This window comes from Miscanthus floridulus, chromosome 7, assembly GCF_019320115.1.
Source record: "Miscanthus floridulus cultivar M001 chromosome 7, ASM1932011v1, whole genome shotgun sequence".
Taxonomy (NCBI): Eukaryota; Viridiplantae; Streptophyta; class Magnoliopsida; order Poales; family Poaceae; genus Miscanthus; species Miscanthus floridulus.
In genome coordinates this window covers 32441070-32464143 of record NC_089586.1, presented here as the reverse complement: position 1 = coordinate 32464143, position 23074 = coordinate 32441070, and the positions used below count along the sequence as shown (strand labels likewise).

The window sequence follows — 23074 nt, the reverse complement described above, 5'->3', positions numbered from 1 at the left end:
TGAGCAAAGAACTTGAGATATAGTACTTGACTTGATCGTTATGTCTTTCAATTGCTCAAGATCCAAGTGAAGGCTAAGAAGCCCTATGGTTGAAGGTAATATGAGTAAGTCTAAAAGACAAATCGGTTCATTCTAATCCAAAGGAGAATTCTTGTTTGAATGCATGTGTACTTCTGAGGAGTGAAAGCATCAATGCAACTCCTGATCCATTTACTAAGTTTAGCTTTACTAAGGGACTAGCAAAGGTTAAGCTTAGGTTAGTTTGTTGACGGTAGTTAACAACCATTATAAACCATCAATATAACATGCATAAGGGCATAAATATATTCACCAACGAAGGTCTAGGGGTTTAAACTAACAAATTCTATGAGTTTTGGTGAATCTGTATTTTCTACAGGGTTTATCTAGAAAACCATCAAGGTGGACCTAGATGTTAGAGTTAATCGTGCTTATCCACAGCGAAAACAACCCTAGAAGGTTCTAAAAGACTCGAGAGGACTCCACACCGAAGCGGCAGGCGAGGCACCGGGTGGCCCCACCTACAGATCGGCCAACCCCTAGGGCCCACATGTTAGCCCCTCGTTGTTATGTCAGTTTTCCACCACCTCCTAGATTGCATCTACATCGTTTATTCAAGTCGGTTTGATCCGAGGGCTCAGGATTGATGATCCAACTTATATATACCAGCCCCTGCCACCCCCTGAAGGCATAAGTCATTTGAAAAGATAGAAACCCTAATCATCCTTAGAGCTCTACCATATTCTAGGGCATAGCTAGTTAGGCTAGGTCTAGAGGGAGGCAAGCAGGCTTCGCTTGGATTCCTGACCGTGTCAAGAGCGTGGTTTGGCATAATCTTTGTACCTCCTCTCTTTTGTATCTCTTATTACTTTTATATGTTTGTTACAATTGTCATGACATTCATCTTCATATTTATCATATTCCTAGTTATGATATTCAGTGTCTACTTTGATTATATTCTTAGTATAGTTAGATTATCATCATGTTTATGCATAAGTTCGTATAGCGCTTGCTCCAAAGTACATGGGGTGAGTGGTCGACATTGTGTAAGCGTGGTGCTTATACATTGTTTGCCTGCGAATACACCCTATATTCCACGCCATGTGGTAGATCACGGATGTGACACTCCCATTGAGTCCTTTGTAGTCCACTCCCCGAATATAGGTCTACAAGTAGAATCTAGTTATAAAGGAAGACAAGCTTTGTTCTTAATCTTCCTTAGTAATATCCCTTATGTGTAGATATAAAGTTGATCTTAACCATGATTAGTAAGTGTAATTGCACTAATCAATGTATGCTTTGACTTATAATTAAGAATGACTTAGGAATTATTCCTCTAATATTCTACTTAACCATGCTAATGCCATAGAAAGGAGTACTCTGAGTGATCAATGATTAGTTATTATACACTATTCATATAGACATTTACCTCTTGACTTACCCCTGTTGTGAGTGGAATATTGGTTATGGTTTACTTCTCCATCAATAGTATAAGTTATCAATACATGTCCTTGCTAGACCTTCCCTGTGGTAAAAATATAAATAACGATGCCTAGAATACTCTTAGGTGAAGTGCTATAATGATATAATTATCTATGCGCTTGCAGATTACTTTCATTCATATATATTTATACATTCTTTCTAGTCACAAAAAATAATAAAGAACTACTCTAGTAGTAATACTAGGTAGTACCAACAAGCATCTCTGGCATCATCACTAGGGATGACAACCTGGTAAAGTAATGTTAAGAGATGTAGACATACATTAGGTGACTACTCAAACAAGTGACAAGTTAATAAATACCAACAGTGTCATAAGGTGACATCAAGGTATCTAATGCAAATGTGATTGATCTTGATTCATATGAAGATCTTCTAGATAAATTTTGTAGGATGATCAAGGCTTTAAAAAAAGAGATGGCTAAAACCAAGAAATTAAAAAATGAAAACTCTTTTCTAAAGACCACATGTGAACAACAAAAACATCTACTTTATGTCACTACTTGTCACATGAGGAGCTAAAATTGGCTCATGAGAAACTTAGTGTTGCTCATGATAATTTGGTACAAGACCATGCTTTTCTCACTAAGGAGCTTTCCAATGAAAAAAATAAAACTAATGAGAGTTCATTACATGGGTCAATTGATCAATCACATAATGTTGCTAACCCTTGTGATGTAGGCAACAAGCATGTATCCACCTCTTGTGATGATTTATTAGCTATGTCATGTTCTTCAAAGATATATGCTTGTTCTACATCTATTTCTTGTGAGACTAACCTTTTGAAAGAGAACAATGAGCTTAAAAGTGAAGTGAAGAATTTGAGCAACAAGTTAGATAGGTGCTACAACTCTCAAGTCACCTTTGAGCATATGTTAAAGACTCAAAGAAACTTTGAAGACAAGAGTGGCATTGGCTTCAAGACTAGCAAAGTCAATCATTAAGAAAGCCACAATGACATGAGTGGCATTGGCTTCAACAAGAGCAAGATCAAAGGCAAGAGATGGGGCAAGAGAAGATATAAAAGAGAGATGAAGAAGTAAGAATAAGAAAAGCTCTCTCATTTTATGTGCTTCAAATGCCATGAAGTGGGATATCTTGCTAATGGTTACCCAAATAAAGAAAAGCTCAAGTTGAAGAAGGAAGAAGAGAGGCTCAAGCATGTCAAGTGCTTCAAGTACCATACATGGGGTCACCTCACCTCTATGTGCCCAACCAAGCAAGTGGTGGAGCATCAAATGAAGCCTCAACCAAAGTCACAAGATGAGCAAGAAGATAAGCCCCAAGAGCATATCAAGATCAACCATGAAGATGGTGGTGACTTGATGATAAAGAAAAAGAAAACAAGAAGGCACGAAAGAGCAAGGCATCCAATGCTTGATCAAGATACCAAGATGATGAGCAAGACTCAAGATGAGAAGAAGATGTATGCTCACATCAAGTGCTTTAAGTGTGAAGATATGTGACACTTTACCTTGAGGTGTCCTACCAAGCTTGAGAAGAAGGCGCAAGCAACTCATGAGAGGCAAGGCAATGAGAAGCACCACATAAGCAAGGAAGAGAAGGCCCAATCAAAGAGAAAGTGCTACTCATGCCGAAAAAGAGGACACATGGCTAATTCATGTCCCCTAGGTAACACTCCTAAGCCTATTTCAATTGATGCAAATACTATGCTTAGTAAGTATGGTGATGGTACCTCATTCGTAGCTATTGTAAAACATTCCGCTACTCATACTAAGGCTATGCCTAGTTATGTTGCACCTAACTTGAGAGGACCCAAACTAATTTGGGTACCATCAAAAAGTGGATGAATGTTTGTAGGTATCATCTGCATTGGAGGCTTGAATCAATGAAATTCTTATTGTTCATCATATGTTGAGTCAAGTTATAAAGCCTAGTGCATATCCAAACCCAATGCCATGATAATTGGGTGAAGTCCAGGTGCTATCAACATACAAGTGCTTTAATTCAAGGAGTGGTGATTTATTGGATATATTCGATGGCTTGCATATATATGAGTTGAAGCTTGCTATTGGATGATCATGAACTACCAAGGTATATTTCTTGTTGATCTCATTTATTTGGGTGTATATGAGTTGATTGAATTGGATAAATATGCATTTGTTGCTTGCTATGAGATGATTGAATGGATTAATTGATTAGTAATCAAATTTGAGTTGGTTTGAATGGATAAGTTTATAAGATGACTTTTAGTAAGTGAATTGAAAGGATATATGTCTTGTGAAAGTATTCAAACAAGTCTATTTCAAGTTTGATTCAATTTGATGAAGGATAGCTCAATGTGTTGAAATATGTCATTTATTGAAAATCTAAGCTAGCTGAAATCAAGTATGAATTTGAGTGATGAAATCTTATAGGAATGCCTTGAAATTTGGTATTCATGCTCTAGACTCATGGTATAAGTCGAAGTAGAAATTTCGTGATAATTGGATAAGAATTGCTTTGGTTTAGGAGTGGATCTTGTTAGCTATAGTGCAACAGTTTTCATCATGTAACAGTGGTGGAAGAATTGAAATCTGGTAGCAATCTAAAAGTCAAATAAATCTAAAATTTTAACAGCTTCTAGATGACTTAGTGAAGCACATCTCCACAAAATTTTGTGATATTTGGATCTATACATTAGGAGTTATGGATTAATGTTTAAAGGGTACAGAATCTGCCAGAAATGTGATAATTATTGGATTGATCAAGAGTCACTTTGATTGAATGGTCCTCAAGTTAGAAACATGTTTATAAGTAGTTGAGGTACCTAAGTTTCATTTTGAATTAATCTAGAAGCATGACAAGCAAAGAGTATAAGGCCATTTGATTTTGGAGTGTACTTGGCACCCATTTAGTACTCAAATTAGAAGATCAAGATCAAACTCAAGATGAAGATGGTGTTTAAGTTCTAGTGACAATTAGAAATCATTTAGAAGAAAGAAAATAACTTAAACAAGTAGAAAGAAAAGGACTTCAAGAAGGATTCAAGGTTACTCATCAAGTTAAGTCCATCATATGGATCAATCAAACAAACTCAATTCAAGTGAGTATCAAGGATGGTTCTTTGGAGAGAGGTCACTTCTCCCCGTGGGGGACTTGGGGCCTTTTGTAGGTAAACCAAGCGTTGTACTTGGAAGGCTAAAATAGAAGTGGTGATTGAAAGGATCAAGATGCCCAAGAAGGGGGGTGAATTGGGCTAATTCTAAATTCTCTTGCAATAATCAAATCCTACGGATAGCCCAATTAACCCCTTGTGCCTAGAAAAGTGTTTCTATCAAACTAATGCACAATGAACTCGCAACCTATGTTCCAAACTTACTCTAGCAAGCAATTCTATGGATGTAAAATAAGTATTGAATTGCTCAAAGTAAATACTCAAAGTAAGTGCTCAAAGTAAATAGAGAGAGAAAGGAACGCGGCGATGTTTTGCCGAGGTATCGGAGAGTCGCCACTCCCCACTAGTCCTCGTTGGAGCACCCGTGCAAGGGTGTAGCTCCCCCTTGATCCACGCAAGGATCAAGTGCTCTCTACGGGTTGATTCTTCGACACTTCGTCGCGGCGAATCACCCAAAGCCGCTCACAACTTGAGTTGGGTCACCCACAAGCTCCGCCGGGTGAACACCAAACTCCCAATCACCACCAAGCCGTCTAGGTGATGGCGATCACCAAGAGTAACAAGCACAAACTCTCACTTCACCACACGAAGCCTAATGAGAAGATGGATGCACACTTTGCTACTCTTAATTTGCTAGTAAGGCTACTCTCTTGGATTCTCAAATCACAAACACCTCACTAGGACCTTGCTCTTCTTGGCACTCACAAACGTGTTTCTCAGCTGTTGGAATGAGCAAAAGTGACTCCACTCACGAGTGGAGCTTCTATTTATAAGGCAGCCTAAAAAACGAACCATTATGAGCTTCTGCGGGGTGACCAGACGCTCTGATCGTTTTGACCGGACGCTCCGGTCAGTTCAACCCACACAATAGTTTTCATGTGATGACTGGACGCTATCAGGGTCTGGTCAGTACTGACCGGACGCGTCCGGTCGCTCTTGGATGCTTACTGTAATCGATCGGACGCTGGATACTCAGGGTCCGGTCACCACTGATCGGACGCGTCCGGTCACACTTTCTCAAGTCTGGACCCTTACTGGAGTCGACCAGACACTGGCCCTCAGCGTCCGGTCACATTGACCTTCCAGCGTCCGGTCACACCAGACTTGATCTCCTCAGTCAAATGAACTGACCAGACCCTGCGGCCAGCGTCCGATCGCACCGGAGCCAGCGTCCAGTCAGTATTTGACCCTCCATTCACTTCCAACTTTCGAACATATGTGAATGAAGTTTGCTCCAAAGGATCTTAGGCATTCATAGGAGCTACCTAGAGCTAGTTTTAACAAGTGTGCACCACACCTAACTCACTAGACTCAACTAGGTCAAGCTACCCGTTCATACCCCCCTTCATAGTACGGCCAAAGGAAAAACAAAGTCCTAAACTACTCTAAGTGTCTCTCCAACTCCAATCGACACTTAGAACTAGTTATCCTTAACCTTGTCGTCCATCCTTTGAAACCCAAAATGATTTCCATCATAGGGGCATAACCAACTCGATTGCCCAATCGATATCCATTACCATGACCTAACTTAATTGCCTCTGCAAAACACACGTTAGTCATAGTAATCTTGTATTGACATTAATCACCAAAATCCAACTAGGGGCCTAGATGCTTTCAATCTCCCCCTTTTTGGTGATTGATGACAATACCACCTCGAGTATGTTATGGAGTGAGGTTTTTTACGGGCTTGGTTCATATAAGCTTTTGTCGATAAGAACAAAAGTGTTAGGTAAGCTTATATGACCCAAGCCAACACAATGTACTCAAAGGATATGAATTAAGCAAGAGTACAAATCACAAAGCTCATTTACTTCGAAGTATAATCGCGGAAGCAAAAGCAAATGAGCAAAACACAAGTGATATGACATAGAGATAATGCAAAGTGGAAATCACACATGTCAAATATCACAATCACGTAGATAGCACTATCACATATATATAATTGTATGCATGAAAGTAAAAACATGAATGCATAAGTAATAGTGTATCACACAAATAAAACTCCAAATGTATATAATAAGCTAATACTATATAACACACTCCCCCTGAGTCTACATACTCAAACCCTCTCCCCCTTTGGCGTCAAACACCAAAACCTAAGGGTCGGTCGGTGGGGCTGCAACGGATGAGTCAGGCGCTGAAGTACGTGGAGCAAGATGGAACTAAGTGCCATCATCATCTGACCCTGAGCTCTGAACTGACTGACCCTCTGAAGCAGGAAGTGTCACTGAAGCAGTCTGGGTCTAAGCTAGGGCTGGTGCTGCATGTGAAGCTGCTAGTATGTTTGTCGTAGGGTCTGACAAGGCGATAGACGAGGGGAGCCTCTGAGTAGTCACTGCAACTGGAGCTGCTGTAGAAGGACCAGCGGTATGCATGTGTGGCAGAGTAGGCATGCCAGTCAACTCGCTGAAGGATGCTCCAAGACTCCTGGAGACTGACGTCTTAGGCACGAATAGCGAGGAAGTCTGCTCTGGTGAGAAACCCATGTGATAAGGAGTGAACTACGGGGCAACCATGGGTGAGGCTAACCACTGGGACACCTATATAAGAGGTGAAGCAAACTGAGCTGGAGGCTGTCCCTAACTCTGGAGCCCACTAGGCTGTACTGCTGGAGTCATCAAAGTGGTAGCAGGCGGAGCAATCTGGGGGCAAAGACTGTGGCAGTGGGGCCCCGATAGCTGTCACTACATGCTGCATGAATCCCATGAGCTGCTACTGCTGCATAAGTAACTGCTAGTGCTGAAGGAGCTGCTGCTGCCGCTGAAACTTGTCCTGACAAGCCTGAAACTGCGCGAAGTTGGCAGCTATCTCCTATGCCTATCGTGTCTGGTCCTGCTGCATCTGCTCAAGAATAGTAATGAGAGCGGGGTCTATCTGTAGAGCAGGTAGAGCAGAACTAAAGCTATCGGCCTCTGCATCATGTCTGTGTGGAGGCATCTGAGGTATAGGCTGGTAGTCGTTGTTAGAGCTATCACTATACTCGCTCACCTCCTGCTATGCCTCTAGCTCCTCCTCCTCAGTGGCTGCAATCCCTCTAATGATCTCATCCTGCTGAGCTATGGACTCTGGCACGTTAGGACGACGGCTAGGCTATCTGGGTGCCTGAGGAGTGGTGTGTCTGATCCTCTATGACAGGTTGTAAGCTGGGAACTCTATGGTGGCACCTGTATACTCATCCATCATACCAGGGGGCTTATCAAGCACAACTCTGCGGATGAGGAACATGATCCAGTGAGCATAGGGAAGCTGCCTACGACCCTTGAATCCCTCAGCTATTGTGTCCTCCATCTCTAAAAGTAGGAGATCCCAGATATCAAATAATGTCTGCGACATGATGGCATTGAGAAGCCAGAGCTATAAGCGAGTCAGGCCCTCCCTGTATCCCAACCTAGGAAGCAGTGTCCTCCTAATGATGGCCTCTAGTACTCTTGCTGTAGGAGTCAAGTCACTGGGGTTCCTGCTCGACCCCTCACCAAAGGGCTCCTTGAAGCAATGGCACACTAAATCCATAGGGGGCACCTGCCCTCCATGAGGACGCCTAGGAGGCCCCTGCTATCCATAGCAAACCTCATGCATCTTGATAGGCTGCTCCTATAGCCTCAGTATCTCTTTGGCCCTGCCACTCATCACTCTATAGTCTTTGCCTCTGAAAGCAAAGTGAATAAACCTGTGATGTGGATCGATGTAGAGTGAAGCATAAAACTGACGGACCCAAGATGGTACGTAAATCCCCATCCGTCCAATCAAATCTGTCAGTCCTGGCAAATATGATAAGTAAGGCCGAATGAGCTCTCCAGCGGCTGCCACAATAGACTCTATCCGATAGACTCTCTGAGATCGAAACACTGCCCCACTGTTGAGATAAGCATTATAGAAATCCTCCTACAGTAGCGTGTAGAAACCCTCAGCTGCTCTCTCATCCCTCCTCGGAGGAAACCAAACCTCAAACTCAACAAAACACAGCTGTTGAACCTACCTAGCTGTAGTAGCCCTCAAGTCGAGGTGAACCACTAGAGGCGAACCCTGTGGTCTGGGCGGAGGACGTGAACATCTATGCTGTGTAGCTGGCCTCGGTGGAACTATAGCACTGGTGCAACTCGAGCGGCGTAGCTGAGGTGCCGGCTCGATCTCCTTGGTCTGCTGACCCTCCTGAGTCTCCTAGGCTAGCTGAGGCTCTACTGGTGGTGGCTACTGCTGTGCTGACGGACCCTCCTCAATGGCAACCCGCCGTCCTGCAAACGTGGTAGTCCCAGCTGGACTACCGTGACGACGTTCAACCTTCTCAATCGCAGCTCTGACTGCTGGTGAAACCGGCTGATCTGCAATGATAACTCCGCTGCGGGCACCACCTCTCTCAGCATGCTCTGCGGCCTCTACAACAGCTGCTGCTCTTGCTATCTCTGTATCGGGGTACTTCCGCTTCTTGGATGTCACCTGCTTGGTTGACTTGCCCTTAGATCCTGCTGGCTGGCGAGGCGAAGGCCTCCGATCATCATCACCTGGGCCACCACCAACGTTCTTGGTGCGAGCCATCTGAACTGACAAGATGATGAACTACCGCTGATGAAGATCAACTGTCAAACTGCCGCTTTCGAGGCTTGGCCTCGATCCTTACTCGCGAGCTTGGCTTCGAGTTGACTGCCAACTGCTAGAAGAACCACAACGAAACCGACTCACTGCATGATAGAATAGATGGATATACAAATAAATACCATATGTCTAATAGATGCGAAACCCTAAAAGAGAAAGCAATGTAGATGCAAACTTGAATCGAATGGCTTTCTACCTGACGAACAGCGATCCGAGAAAAGAAAAGGCAACACGTGGGGGAATCCTCAAAACCGGCAGGGGCTAGGGTTACAAGGAGCAATGATGAACTGGTGGCCCTAGAATTTGTGAAATCAGTGCATTGTATTGCAAATTGATCTACGCAATTTGAAATTGAAATAAGGGGCTAGTCTTACCAAGAGGAGATGGGGCTAGGGCACATGGCACTTCGCGGTGAAGAGAGGGCCAGTCGAACGCGATGGCATAGTGGCGCGTGGGGAGGCACGGCGGCGCTGCGAGTTGTGCTGGCGCGGTGGCGCTGGCGCGGGTGAGCAGTGGCGGCAAGGGAGGCTCGGTGGCAGCGACGGGCCGGCGCGGGGTTGCGGTGGCGTGGCGAGGCAGTAGCACGGTGGCACGCGGCTGGCGAGCAGTGGAGGCGCAGGAGGCGGCGGCGCTGGCTAGGGCAAAAATGAGGTGAAGGACGAACAGGGTACGGCTGTGGTTAAATAGTTCCCCACACGCGACGGATTAGGAAACAGAGAAAAGAGTCCCGAAGCCGCGTGAGTTCCACTAACCGGATGCTCCAGTGGTAGCGACCGGACGCTACCACCCAGCGTCCGGTCGATTCCAGAGAGGTCCAAATCCTCTGGAATTAGGACCGGATGCGTCCAGTGGTCCATGACCGGACACAGGCAGGGTCCGGTCAGTACTATTTTCCTTCCTTTGATCGACCGGACACTGAACCCTTCCTGACCGGACGCACAGACGCAGCGTCCGGTCACTCCTTCACCAGCAGTTCACCTCCTATGAACTGACCGGACGCTAGACAGCAGCGTCTGGTGCAGCGTCCGGTGCACCTTTTCCAACAAATCTTCAAACTTCCTTCGCGCTGCCTATTCCCAATCAAGTCCCAACTTGAATAAGATCCAAATAAACACCAATTGGGACTGATGTGAGTGACCTCTCTCAAACCCTCAAAATTTTCAAAATATTTTGCCTTAGGCTATAATTCTTTTTAAGAAAATAGGCAATAAGAGGGCAAATGGAACAAAACGACAAAACAACATTCATGCATATGCAATACTTGTAAGTAAATCAAGTTGCTTGTCAAGTTTGATCCAAGGTTAAGCTTCTTCACACGCTTTTGGGCGGTTATCTTAACCATGTTAGACAAGCCCTATATGCATTGCCACAAATTAAACATGTTGTATATTACAATGAATGCAAGGGACAACACAAGCTCAATTTTTAGTGAAGTTACTAAAATCAAGTACATTGAGCTCATTCCGTAATCTACAAAATGTAGCCTCATCTAGCGGTTTAGTGAAGATATTCGCTAATTGATCTTCGGATCTTACACCTTCTAGTGATATATCATTTTTAGCCACATGATCTCTTAGAAAGTGATGGCGGATATCTATATGCTTGGTGCGAGAGTGTTGAACCAGATTATTTGCAAGTTTTACCGCACTTTCATTGTCGCACAAAAGAGGTACTTTCTCTAGAACTACTCCATAGTCTAGCAAAGTTTGTTTCATGTATAATATTTGTGCACAACAAGCACCCACGGCAATGTATTCCGCTTCGGTGGTGGACAAAGCCACACTATTTTGTTTCTTGGAGGACCAAGACACAAGTGATCTACCAAGCAAATGGCACCCTCCGGATGTGCTCTTTCTATCAACTTTGCATCCGGCGTAATCCGAATCGGAATAGCCAATTAATTCAAATAAAGCTCCTTTGGGATACCAAAGGCCAATGCTTGGTGTGTGCTTAAGATACCTAAGGATTCTTTTTATGGCAATTAAATGTGTTTCCTTATGACAACTTTTGAAATCTAGCACACATACACACACTAAACATGATGTCGGGCCTAGATGCGATTAAATATAACAAGCTACCAACCATAGAACGGTAGAGAGTTTGATCCACCGGGTTACCTCCCTCATCTAGGTCGAGATGTCTATTTGTAGGCATTGGTGTCTTGATTGGCTTACATTCATCCATCTTGAATCTCTTGAGAAGATCTTTTGTATATTTCTCTTGAGAGATGAAGATGCCTTCTTTCATTTGCTTGACTTGAAAACCAAGAAAGAATGTAAGCTCACCAATCATTGACATCTCGAACTCCTTTGACATCAATTCACCAAATTCTTTGCATGAGTTTTCATTTGATGATCCAAAGATGATATCATTAACATATACTTGACAAATGAAGATATGCCCATCAAGCTTCTTGGTGAATAGTGTGGTGTCGACCTTCCCAATAGTGAAGCCCTTCTCAATGAGGAAGTCTCGAAGGCGCTCATACCAAGCTCTTGGGGCTTGTTTAAGCCCATAAAGTGCCTTGGACAACCTATAAACATGATTAGGATATCTAGGGTCTTCAAACCCGTAAGGTTGATCAACATAGACTAGTTCATTAATAAAGCCATTTAAAAATGCACTTTTCACATCCATTTGATATAGTTTCATTTCATGATGTGATGCATATGCAAGAAGGATACGGATGACTTCTAATCTTGCAACCGGTGCAAAAGTCTCTCCAAAATCCAAACCTTCAACTTGAGAGAACCCCTTTGCAACTAGTCTTGCCTTGTTCCTCACAACAACACCTTGATCATCTTGCTTGTTGCGGAACACCCACTTCGTTCCAATGACTCTTGCACCTTTTGGTCGCTCTTCAAGAGTCCAAACTTCATTGCAAGTGAAGTTGTTCAACTCTTCATGCATGGCATTGATCCAATCCAGATCTTTAAGAGCTTCTTCTACCTTGGTAGGCTCATAGAAAGAGACAAAAGAGTGATGAGCAATAAATGAAGTAAGTTTTTGAGATCGAGTCATCATACCCTTTGATGGACTTCGTATGATGAGATCTTGTAGATGATCTTGTAGGAGAGGTGTGTTTCTTCTATTGACCACTTGAGGAGGAGGTTGTGGAGCATCAACATCTTGTGCTTGTACCACTATTTGCTCATGAGAGATATGAGTATCTTCATTTTCCACTCTCCCATCTTTTTCACCATCTTGTGGTACATTTGATGAAGAAGGTTGGTTAATGACTTGTACATCATCTTCATCATCTTTTGGCATGATGTCTCCCACCGGAATGTTCTTCATAGCCTCCCTCAATGGTTCATCACCTACATCATCAAGATTCTCATGTGCTCCTTAGGAGTCATTAGATTCATCAAATTCCACATCATATGTTTCTTCAACCAAGCCAGTGGCATGATTAAATACTCTATATGCTTTGGACTTCAATGAGTAACCAACAAGAAAACCTATATCACAACATCTTTGAAACTTCCCTAGGTGTTGCCGCTTCTTGTAGATGTAGCACTTGCAACCAAACACCCTAAAGAAGGAGACGTCCGGCTTCTTCCCATTGAGCAACTCATACGGTGTCTTGACAAGAAACTTTTGAAGAAATAGGCGGTTGGATGCATAACATGCGGTGTTGATTGCTTCCACCCATAGAGCTTCAGGGGTGTTGTACTCATCTAGCATTGTCCTTGCAAGAGTGATCAAAGTCCGGTTCTTCCTCTCAACTACACCATTTTGTTGAGGAGTATAGGTTGCGGAGACCTCATGTTTGATTCCAACTTTATCACAATAAGCTTCTATGTTTGTGTTGTCAAACTCTTTACCATTGTCACTTCTTATCTTCTTGAGCTTCACTTCAAATTCATTTTGAGCGCTCTTGGCAAACTTCTTGAAACAAGATGCAACTTTGGATTTGTCATGAAGGAAGAACACCCATGTGTACCTTGAATAGTCATCCACAATCACAAGACAATAGAGATTTCCTCCCAAACTCTTGTATGCTATTGGTCCAAATAAATCCATATGTAGGAGTTCTAGCACTCTTGTGGTTGACATGAAAGCTTTGGTTGGATGAGTGTTTGCAACTTGCTTGCTGGCTTGACATGCACTACAAAGCTTATCCTTCTCAAACTTCACATCCTTCAACCCTCTCACCAAATCATTCTTCATAAGCTTCTTGAGTGAGCTCATCCCAACATGAGCAAGTCTTCTATGCCATAGCCACCCAAGTGTTGTTTTGGTGAATAGGCAAGTCTTCAAGTTTGCATCTTCAGAGGTGAAGTCAACTAGATATAGGTTGTTGTATCTAAATCCATTGAATATCACTTGATTGTCATCTACCTTAGATACAACCACCTCCTTCTCGGTGAAAAAACATTGGAAGCCAAGATCACACAATTGCCCAACGGATAGCAAGTTGAAGCTCAATAAAGCAACATAGAGCACATTGGAGATAGAATGATCATTTGATATTGCCACTTTGCCCAATCCTTTAACCTTGCCATTTGAATTATCTCCAAATGTTATTTTCTCTTGTCCATCTACCTCTTCATCTAGTGAGGTGAACATACGAGGATCACCGGTCATATGTTGAGTGCAACCACTATCAATAACCCAATGACTTCCACCGGTCTTGTAGTTCACCTACACACATGAGATTCAAACTTTAGGAATCCAAACTTGTTGAGGGCCCTTCACCTTCTCAACAAGTGACTTAGCCACCCAAATCTTCTTAGGCCTACTCTTGTTGGGGGGTCCTAAGAACATGACTTTCATCTTTCCACTAGAATCTTGTCTAAGCATGTAGTGAGCATTGAAAGCAAAGGGTCTAGCATGCTTGGGCAAGGGTTGTGGTGGTGGAGTTTGACACTCATGAGCAAAGTGGCCTTCTTGTCCACACTCAAAACATCTCTTTGGCTTTAGCTTTGGCTTTAATTGTTGGTGTTGAGCTTGAGCCTTCTTCTTCTCTACACTTGCCATATATCCAATGCCACTTCTATCCATCTTCATGACGGTATTCATGAGTAGCTCACTTTGGAGATGCTTGCCTCTAGCAAACTTGCTCAATCCCACCTTGAGATGCTGTTTCTCCATCTTGAGCTTCTTGTTCTCTTCCTTGAGAATATCATTGTTCTTCTCTTCCTTGAGTTTCTTGTTTTCTTCTTTAAGCTTCTCATTCTCAAGGATCAACTCTTTGTCATGATCAAGAGTTTCTAGCACAATGGTGTTGTGACTTTTCATCTCTTCAAGATCTTTCATGAGCTTCTCATGGTCACTCTTGAGCTTGACATACTCATCATAGTCATTGCACTCAACCACTTGCTTGCCTTTGCTACTAGATCCATGCTCAATGCTCTCATCAATTAAATCATCACATGAGGTAGCTATATCAATCTTAACAACATGGTTAGTAGCAACATGTGGCTCATTTGGTAAGAACTCTTGTGTAATAACAAGTGTATCATAATTGATCTTTTGAGTTGTATATTCATCTTTTAGCTTGTTATGACTAGTGATAAGCTTATTGTGCACCCATTCAAGTTTATCATGTTTATCTTTAAGCTCTTTCTTAGAAGATTTGAGCTCCTTGAGTTTGGATGATATAGAATCATTTGTTTCTTTGAGCTCATCATTAGCCTTTTCTAATGTATCACACTTAGCTACAAGTGAATCATTTTTAGCATCAAGTTTTTCATTTGTAGCTCTACTCTTTCTAATGATCTTAGTGCATTTTCTTAATATTTTGACAAGATCATCATATGTAGGTGAGTCATCATCGCTATCGCTATCATCATCACTAGCTTGCTCATCATCACTACTATCATCACTCTTAGTTACCTTGCGTTCACCCTTGGCCATAAGGCATAGGTGTGTAGAGGATGATGGCGATGGTGGCGGTGAGGATGCACGATCAATAGCAATGGCAGCCACCTTCTCATTATCACTCTCATCATCGGATGATCCACTTGATGAATCAATGTCCGTGAGCCAATCACCGACAACGTAGGCCTTACCACTCTTCTTCTTCTTGTAGAAGTCCCTCTTTTTGCCATCTCTCTTCTTGTATGGCTTGTTCTTTTTCTTTTCATCTTCATCACTTGAATCATCTCTCTTGCCCTTGTTCTTGAACTTGTCTTTCTTAGGCTTTGTGCATTGATGAGCTAGGTGGCCAAGTTCACCACAATTGTAGCAATCCATCTTAGAGATTGGCTTTCTTCTTGAGCTAGTGAAGAACTTCTTCTTCTTGCCATCAAACTTGATGCCACTCTTGTTTAGCCTTTTTAGCATCTTGGTGGTCTTCTTCACCATGAGAGCAAGGCTTTCTTCATCACTTTCATCACTTGAGCTCTCATACTCAAGTCTAGCTTTGCCCTTATCTTGGCTAGCTTTGAATGCTAAGTCCTTCTCTTTCTTCTTTGTAGAAGATGAGCCATCTTGTGGTGTGATGTGCATGTACATCTCATGAGCATTGATCTTTCCCAAGATTTATGTCGGTGTAGCGACGGAAAGATCACCTTGATGTAGCACGGTCACAATATGCCCATATTTGTCAATGGGGAGGACACTCAAGATTTTTCTCACAATGTCAGATGGTGACATTTGAGTAAGTTCAAGCCCATTGACTTCCTCTACAAGAACATTTAAACGAGAATACATCTCATTAGCACTTTCTTTGGGAAACATCTCAAAAGAATTTAGCTTTTTAATTACAAGATGATAGCGTTCCTCATGCTCACTCTTGGTTCCCTCATGGAGCGCACAAACGTCCGACCATAGTGCATGGGTGTCTTTGTGGTTCCTTACACGATTGAACACATCTTTGCAAAGGCCTCTAAAGATGGTGTTGCGAGCTTTTGCATTCCATTTTTCATAATTTACTTCATCGCCTTGAAGTTGTACGGCATTCTTAGGTGTTGGGAACCCTTGAGAGGCGGCTCTAAGAATTCCAACGTCTAGAGCTTCTAAGTACGCCTCCATGCGGATTTTCCAATATGGAAAATCATCTCCCTCAAAGATAGGAGGAGGTCTATCCCCGTGAGACATCTTGCTCTAAGCGATTAAGCTTAAAAACATGAGCACGAGGCTCTGATACCAATTGAAATGATTAAGATGCCCAAGAGGGGGGTGAATTGGGCTAATTCTAAATTCTCTTGCAATAATCAAATCCTACGGATAGCCCAATTAACCCCTTGTGCCTAGAAAAGTGTTTCTATCAAACTAATGCACAATGAACTCGCAACCTATGTTCCAAACTTACTCTAGCAAGCAATTCTATGGATGTAAAACAAGTATTGAATTGCTCAAAGTAAATACTCAAAGTAAGTGCTCAAAGTAAATAGAGAGAGAAAGGAACGTGGTGATGTTTTGCCGAGGTATCAGAGAATCGCCACTCCCCACTAGTCCTCATTGGAGCACCCGCGCAAGGGTGTAGCTCCCCCTTGATCCGCGCAAGGATCAAGTGCTCTCTACGGGTTGATTCTTCGACACTCCATCGCGACGAATCACCCAAAGCCGCTCACAACTTGAGTTGGGTCACCCACAAGCTCTGCCGAGTAAACACCAAACTCCCAATCACCACCAAGCTATCTAGGTGATGGCAATCACCAAGAGTAACAAGCACGAACTCTCACTTGACCACGCGAAGCCTAATGAGAAGATGGATGCACACTTTGCTACTCTTCATTTGCTACTGAGGCTACTCTCTTGGATTCTCAAATCACAAACACCTCACTAGGACCTTGCTCTTCTTGGCACTCACAAACGTGTTTCTCAGCTGTTGGAATGAGCAAAAGTGACTCCACTCATGAGTGGAGCTTCTATTTATAAGGCAGCCTGAAAAATAAACCGTTATGAGCTTCTACGGGGTGACCGGACGCTCCGATCGTTTTGACCGGACGCTCCGGTCAGTTCAACCCGCGCAACAGTTTTCACGTGATGATCGGACGCTATCAGGGTCCGGTCAGTACTGACCGGACGCGTCCGGTCACTCTTGGATGCTTACTGTAATCGACCGGACGCTGGATACTCAGGGTCCGGTCACCACTGACCGGACGCGTCCGGTCACACTTTCTCAAGTCTGGACCCTTACTGGAGTCGACCGGACGCTGGCCCTCAGTGTCCGGTCACATTGACCTTCCAGCGTCCGATCACACTAGACTTGATCTCCTCAGTCAAATGAACTGACTGGACCCTGCGGCCAGCGTCTGGTCGCACCGGAGCCAGCGTCCGGTCAGTATTTGACCCTCCATTCACTTCCAACTTTCGAACATATGTGAATGAAGTTTGCTCCAAAGGATCTTAGGCATTCATAGGAGCTACCTAGAGCTAGTTTTAACAAGTGTGCACCACACCTAACTCACTAGACTCAACTAGGTCAAGCTACCCGTTCATACCCCCCTTCATAGTACGGCCAAAGGAAAAATAAAGTCCTAAACTACTCTAAGTGTCTCTCCAACTCCAATCGACACTTAGAACTAGTTATCCTTAACCTTGTCGTCCATCCTTTGAAAACCGAAACGATTTCCATCGTAGGGGCATAACCAACTCGATTGCCCAATCGATCTCCATTACCATGACCTAACTTAATTGCCTCTACAAAACACACGTTAGTTATAGTAATCTTGTATTGACATTAATCACCGAAATCCAACTAAGGGCCTAGATGCTTTCAGTGATCTAAGAAATATTTGAGATGCTTAGTTAAAGTAATCAAAAGGGATTGATCTAAGAAAAGCAAGCAACACCCAAAAGAGAGCTAGTCATGATAATTCAAGTGTTGTTCTCACATATGGTGCTCTCAAGCAAGCATTGAAAGATGATGAAGCAAGCGAACCACCACAATAAGAAAGTGTGCTTGATCATATAAGTGGTTCTCATTTCATATAGATGAAGTATGGATTTCATTATTGATGATTGGTATTTACCAAGCTTAAATTGGACTTCACATTACTATTATGGAGCTTAATTGAAATCTATTGACTATCCTCTACTCCAAGATAGCAAAGGTATCATTGTAATGTGTATGATCATTTTCATCCCTTACTAGTATGTGGTTAGTACATATAGTAAATGCCAATAGTGTCATGCATGACAAATGAAAAACTTTAAATTTATAGCCTACCACTTTTGCTTGAATGATTAGTTGAATCTAGTGGTAGTGTATGAGTTTGTTCATGAGCTAGTGAACCCAAGTACTTGATTTATTTTGGATTGCCAACAAGTGACAAGTACAACCTCGATAAGATAACCGCTTTATGTGTGTGAAGAAGCTTAGAGAGGGTTCAAACCAGACTTGAAAACTTAGGCAAATCAATCTAGTTCAAGTCAAACATAGAAGCTCATGAACATGACAAATGTTCAAGAAATGGTTACAATTGAAAATCCTACAAGTGGTTCCATAATTGTTCTTACACGTAGTACATTTAGATTATCATTGTGTCACAAATAGCATTCATACAAGTGGTATCTAGTTGGTCTAAATGGTGGTTCCATAAGTGATCCTCAACTTTAAGTGATCATCATGGAAAGCAAGTTCCCTCACATACAAGAGCTCAAGTTTATCAAGTGAATGACCCATGCTGTGACATAGGGGGAGGTGCCCCACAAATTGGTATCAAGGTCAAAAAAGATCCTACGTGAGATGTCATTCCAACATATATGGTGGTGTCCATAAAAATTGCAAAATTCATGTGTCAATCATTTACCCCAATGCAATCCTTTATATCAATAAGAAGTGCACCTTTTATGAAAACTGATGACAAAGGGGGAGAAGTTGGAACAAAGATATGAAAATGCATCATGGGGAGAAGTTGGAACAAAGATATGAAAATGCATAGTAGAAGTTGGACATGAACATGGAGGGAGCAACATTGAAGAATGGAGAATGATCAAAATTTTTGGACAAGAGAAGCACACAAGTAGGGAGAGCAAGCTCATAAACTTGGTTGTTTGCATTTGATATGTGCATATTCATGTGCTTGCTTGCATTGCATAAGTTTTTAAATTTGAATATACATGCTTGTGTGGTGTATGGTAGTTGTAGAATTTGATTGATGATTTAATAACTAACATGCATAGGATGATAGCTTTTGCTGATCTAGACAAGGGTCCTCTGAATTCGTATTTTCAAAAGAAAGTAGTTTTGACATGCAATCCTAGATCCACCATATATATGCTGAAATTTAGTTTATGCTGATGCTTATGCTGAAATATTATGAGAAAAAAACATTGTTTTATGTCTGAAAAGTAGTGTTCAATAAGCTTAAGCGAACAGCACGGAAACTCAAGTAATTTTTCCCAAGCAATTTCCAGTAGAAACTTTGTACCATTCTCGGTGGCCAACATTGAGTGGCCAAATTGTTTGCCTCTTGAGTGGCCAACATTCTTCATCCATCCGGATGCTCCCCAAGTTCCTTGCCACTCGCCTCTACGTCGACAATGGTGCGCACGGAGCACGCCCCTCTCTGCTTCCTTGACAGCGACACCGCCTCCGTCGCCACACTTCGTCCTGGTCCCTCTCGTGGTGCAGGGCCACGTCATCCCGCTGGTCGACCTCGCGCGCCTCCTCGCGGAGCGCGGAGGGCGGAGCGCGCGCGAGCGTGGTCACCACGCCGCTCAACGTCGTGCAGCAGCGCGGCGTCGCCGAGAACCGAGCAGGCCGCGCGCGCTGGGCTGCTCCTCGAGTTCGTCGAGCTGCCCTTCCCGCCGGCTGACTCCAGTCTGCCCCCCGATTTCCAGAATTCCGACATGCTCGCCCAACAATAGCCAGTTCCTCCCTTTCTTCTTGGAGCTGCGAGAGCTCGCCGGCCCGTTCGACGCCTACGTGCGCTCGCTGACGCCGCGCCCCAGCTGCATCATCTCTGACTGGTGCAACCCGTGGACGGCCGGCGTGGCCAGGAGCCTCGGCATCCCGCGGCTGTTATTCTACGGGCCGTCGTGCTTCTTCTCTCTCTGCGACCTCCAGGCCTCCAACCACGGCCTGCACGAGCGGATAGCCGCGGGCGGCGACCAGGACAAGCATGCCGTGCCGGAAATGCTCGTGCCGGTTGTGGTGACGAAAGCCACCGCGCCAGGTTACTTCACCCACCCAGCGACCCAGCTGCTGCGCGATGAGGCCATGGAGTCCATGCGCACAGCCGATGGCGCAGTCGTGAACACGTTCTTGGACCTCGAGGCCCAGTTCGTGTCGCGCTACGAGGCGGCACTGGGCAAGCCAGTGTGGACGCTCGGCCCGCTCAGCCTCTGTAACCGGGACGCCGAGGCCACGGCGTCGAGCGGCAAGGTGGCCGCCGGCGCCGCTGGCCATCACGGCGTGGCTGGACAAGCAGGCCCCCTGCTCTGTCGTGTACGTCAGCTTCGGCAGCGTCGCGCGCAAGCGCCCCAAGGCCCAAGCAGCTGTTCGAGGTCGGCCACGGCCTCGAGGACTCCGGCAGGCCGTACCACTGGGTCGTGAAGGACTCCGAGGCAAGCACGGCGGAGGTGCAGCGGTGGCTACACGATCTGGAGGCGCGCACGGCCGGGCACGGCCGGGGGGGTTTGGCGGGCGGGCGGGCGTGGGGGTTAATCGGAGTACTCTTGAGAATCAAAGTCTGAATCCAGCGAAGCAACAACTTCTCCTGAGACCTGAGACCTGAGACCTGTCTTGCCCAGCAGTATGGCTGATGCTCACAGCACCTGAGAACTACGGAGTCTACATCACTTTGGTGTCTAGTACGCGTCAGGCACAGCACCTGACAAGCACAAATGCAGACTTTGCAGTGATCAGCGCTTGCAGGAGGGGGGATGAAGACGAAGACGAAGATGAAGTACCAAGCTTATCAATCCCATTATGATCTTCCATTCTGGTACCAACTGGAATGGCTGATCGATCCCATTTGACCCCTTGATTCTTGTGTTTCCATGTTCAGGGTCAGCCAACACTGTAGAACAAATTTATACTTCACAAATAAGTGGCCTCCATCCACATCAACCCTCTAGCAAACTGGACACCTTGTATGTATATCCATACCTCTCCGACTTATATTTGTTCACAGTCGAAGGCTATTTTGCGCAACCCGCCATACATGTGTGTGTGGGTGTGGTTTGTGAGGGGGATACTTTTAGTTCCATATCCTATTCCAATATTCCAATCAAGAGTGAATTTGGCACCGCCTGCTATAGGCGTCTCTCCCAGCTGCCGCTGCAATTGTCTTGATTTATTTTCTTCCAGGACGTGATATCCTGACTTTACAAAGAACATATCTCTGTTGTCATAGTGCCATGCTAAAAAAATAATCCATGTCTTGTCGAACAGGGATTGCCAAAATGTGTTGCACATCCTCCTCCCAAAAAATATCTTTCACAACCTGGTTGTCCCAACGTCTAGTGATTGGATCATTTAGTTCAGATACCCGTATTATGATGTTTCTGTCTCAAGCTATTCATTGTCTTCTCGACACTCTAGTAGGAATCTAAGGATCAAGCCAAATATTAATGTTCTCACCACTACCAACTCTCCAAATTAGCCCTCTTTAAGGGCTTTGATTCCATGCAAAATATTTCTCCACGAATTGGAAATACCTGGTTGCTTCTTTGCCTCCAAAATGTTCCAACTTGGGAAGTACTTCGCTTGCAAAACCTGAGCATAAATTGAGTTTGGTGCCTGCAGAAGTCGCCACCCTGTCTAACCAACATAGCCAAATTAAACAAGTGCAAATCACGATAGCCAAGCCCTCCCAGACTTTTCCTTTGGGAGAGAGTCTCCCATGATAGCCAATGCACTTTTCTTCTCGTCATATTGTTGCGCCCACCAGTATTAGCAAATCATAGTGCTAATAATGTCATCACATAAGGTCTTTGTCAGGTCAAAGCAAGACATTGCATACGTGGGAAATGGCTTGTGCAACAGCTTTAGTTAGTACTTCTTTCCTAGTTTTCGACGAAAGTTTCTCCATCCACCCTTGGATCCTTTTCCACACACGGTCTGTGAGGTATGCAAAGGTTTTTGATCTTGACCTGCCCATATATATAAATAGGTAAGCCAAGATATCTCTCATTTCTTGCCTCTGACTTTATATTCAGAGTAGCCATCATGCTTTGTTTTACATTGTTTCTTGGGTTCTTCCTAAACATGATTTGAGGACATGTCCTTATTGATTATATGCCCCTGAGCAAACCCCATAAATTGAAAGAATATTTTGTAGATGGCTAGCGCATTGTTCATTAGCTTTTAAGAGCAACAAAGAATCATCAACAAACAATAAATGGTTTATACTTGGCGCATTGTTGCAAATTCCACCCCCCCCCCCCCCCCCCAGCTAAATCTCCTCTTTGTTCAGCGGCATTCAGTACATACCAAAAATAAGTAAAGTATAGGGACATAAGGGATCAGCCTGCGCCTGCCTCAAGCCTCTTTGCGGGGATGGGTTGACTATGGTTGTTCGATGCCTTTCTTCGTTGGGTTTCCGTGGATGAGTAGTTCACACAGGCCAATGAGCTCGAGATGTTGTTGGGCCTGTGGTAGTGCTTTTTTTTTGTGCAAAGGCTTGTGACAGTGCTTTGTATTTGCTTTAATGTTTATTAATTTTAGTAATAATTCACATATATATTATATAACTAAATTATTAAATCTGGAACGGTACATCAAAATGCACTAGTATCCGTATATTCTATTCCAACTGGTAATCAGAATAGCCATGGGAATGACATCGATAGTAAGTAGGGAATTGCTGGCGCTCTAACGTCTGATAGGGTAGGATTTCGTCGGACGGTAACCTGGGCACACTCCCACCAAATGGCCTAGCAGAACGGTCCATTAGAAAACGACATCGCGTGACTCTAGCTTCGGTCGCCAGCCCGCTCGCCCGC

At 43.9% G+C, this 23074-nt stretch overlaps 1 pseudogene; it reads left to right on the top strand.

The window, feature by feature from the left end:
- The window catches only part of LOC136465316 (UDP-glycosyltransferase 73C1-like), a 41540-nt pseudogene extending 20167 nt beyond the window's left edge, over positions 1 to 21373 (top strand).
- Positions 21374 to 23074: the final 1701 nt, after the last annotated feature.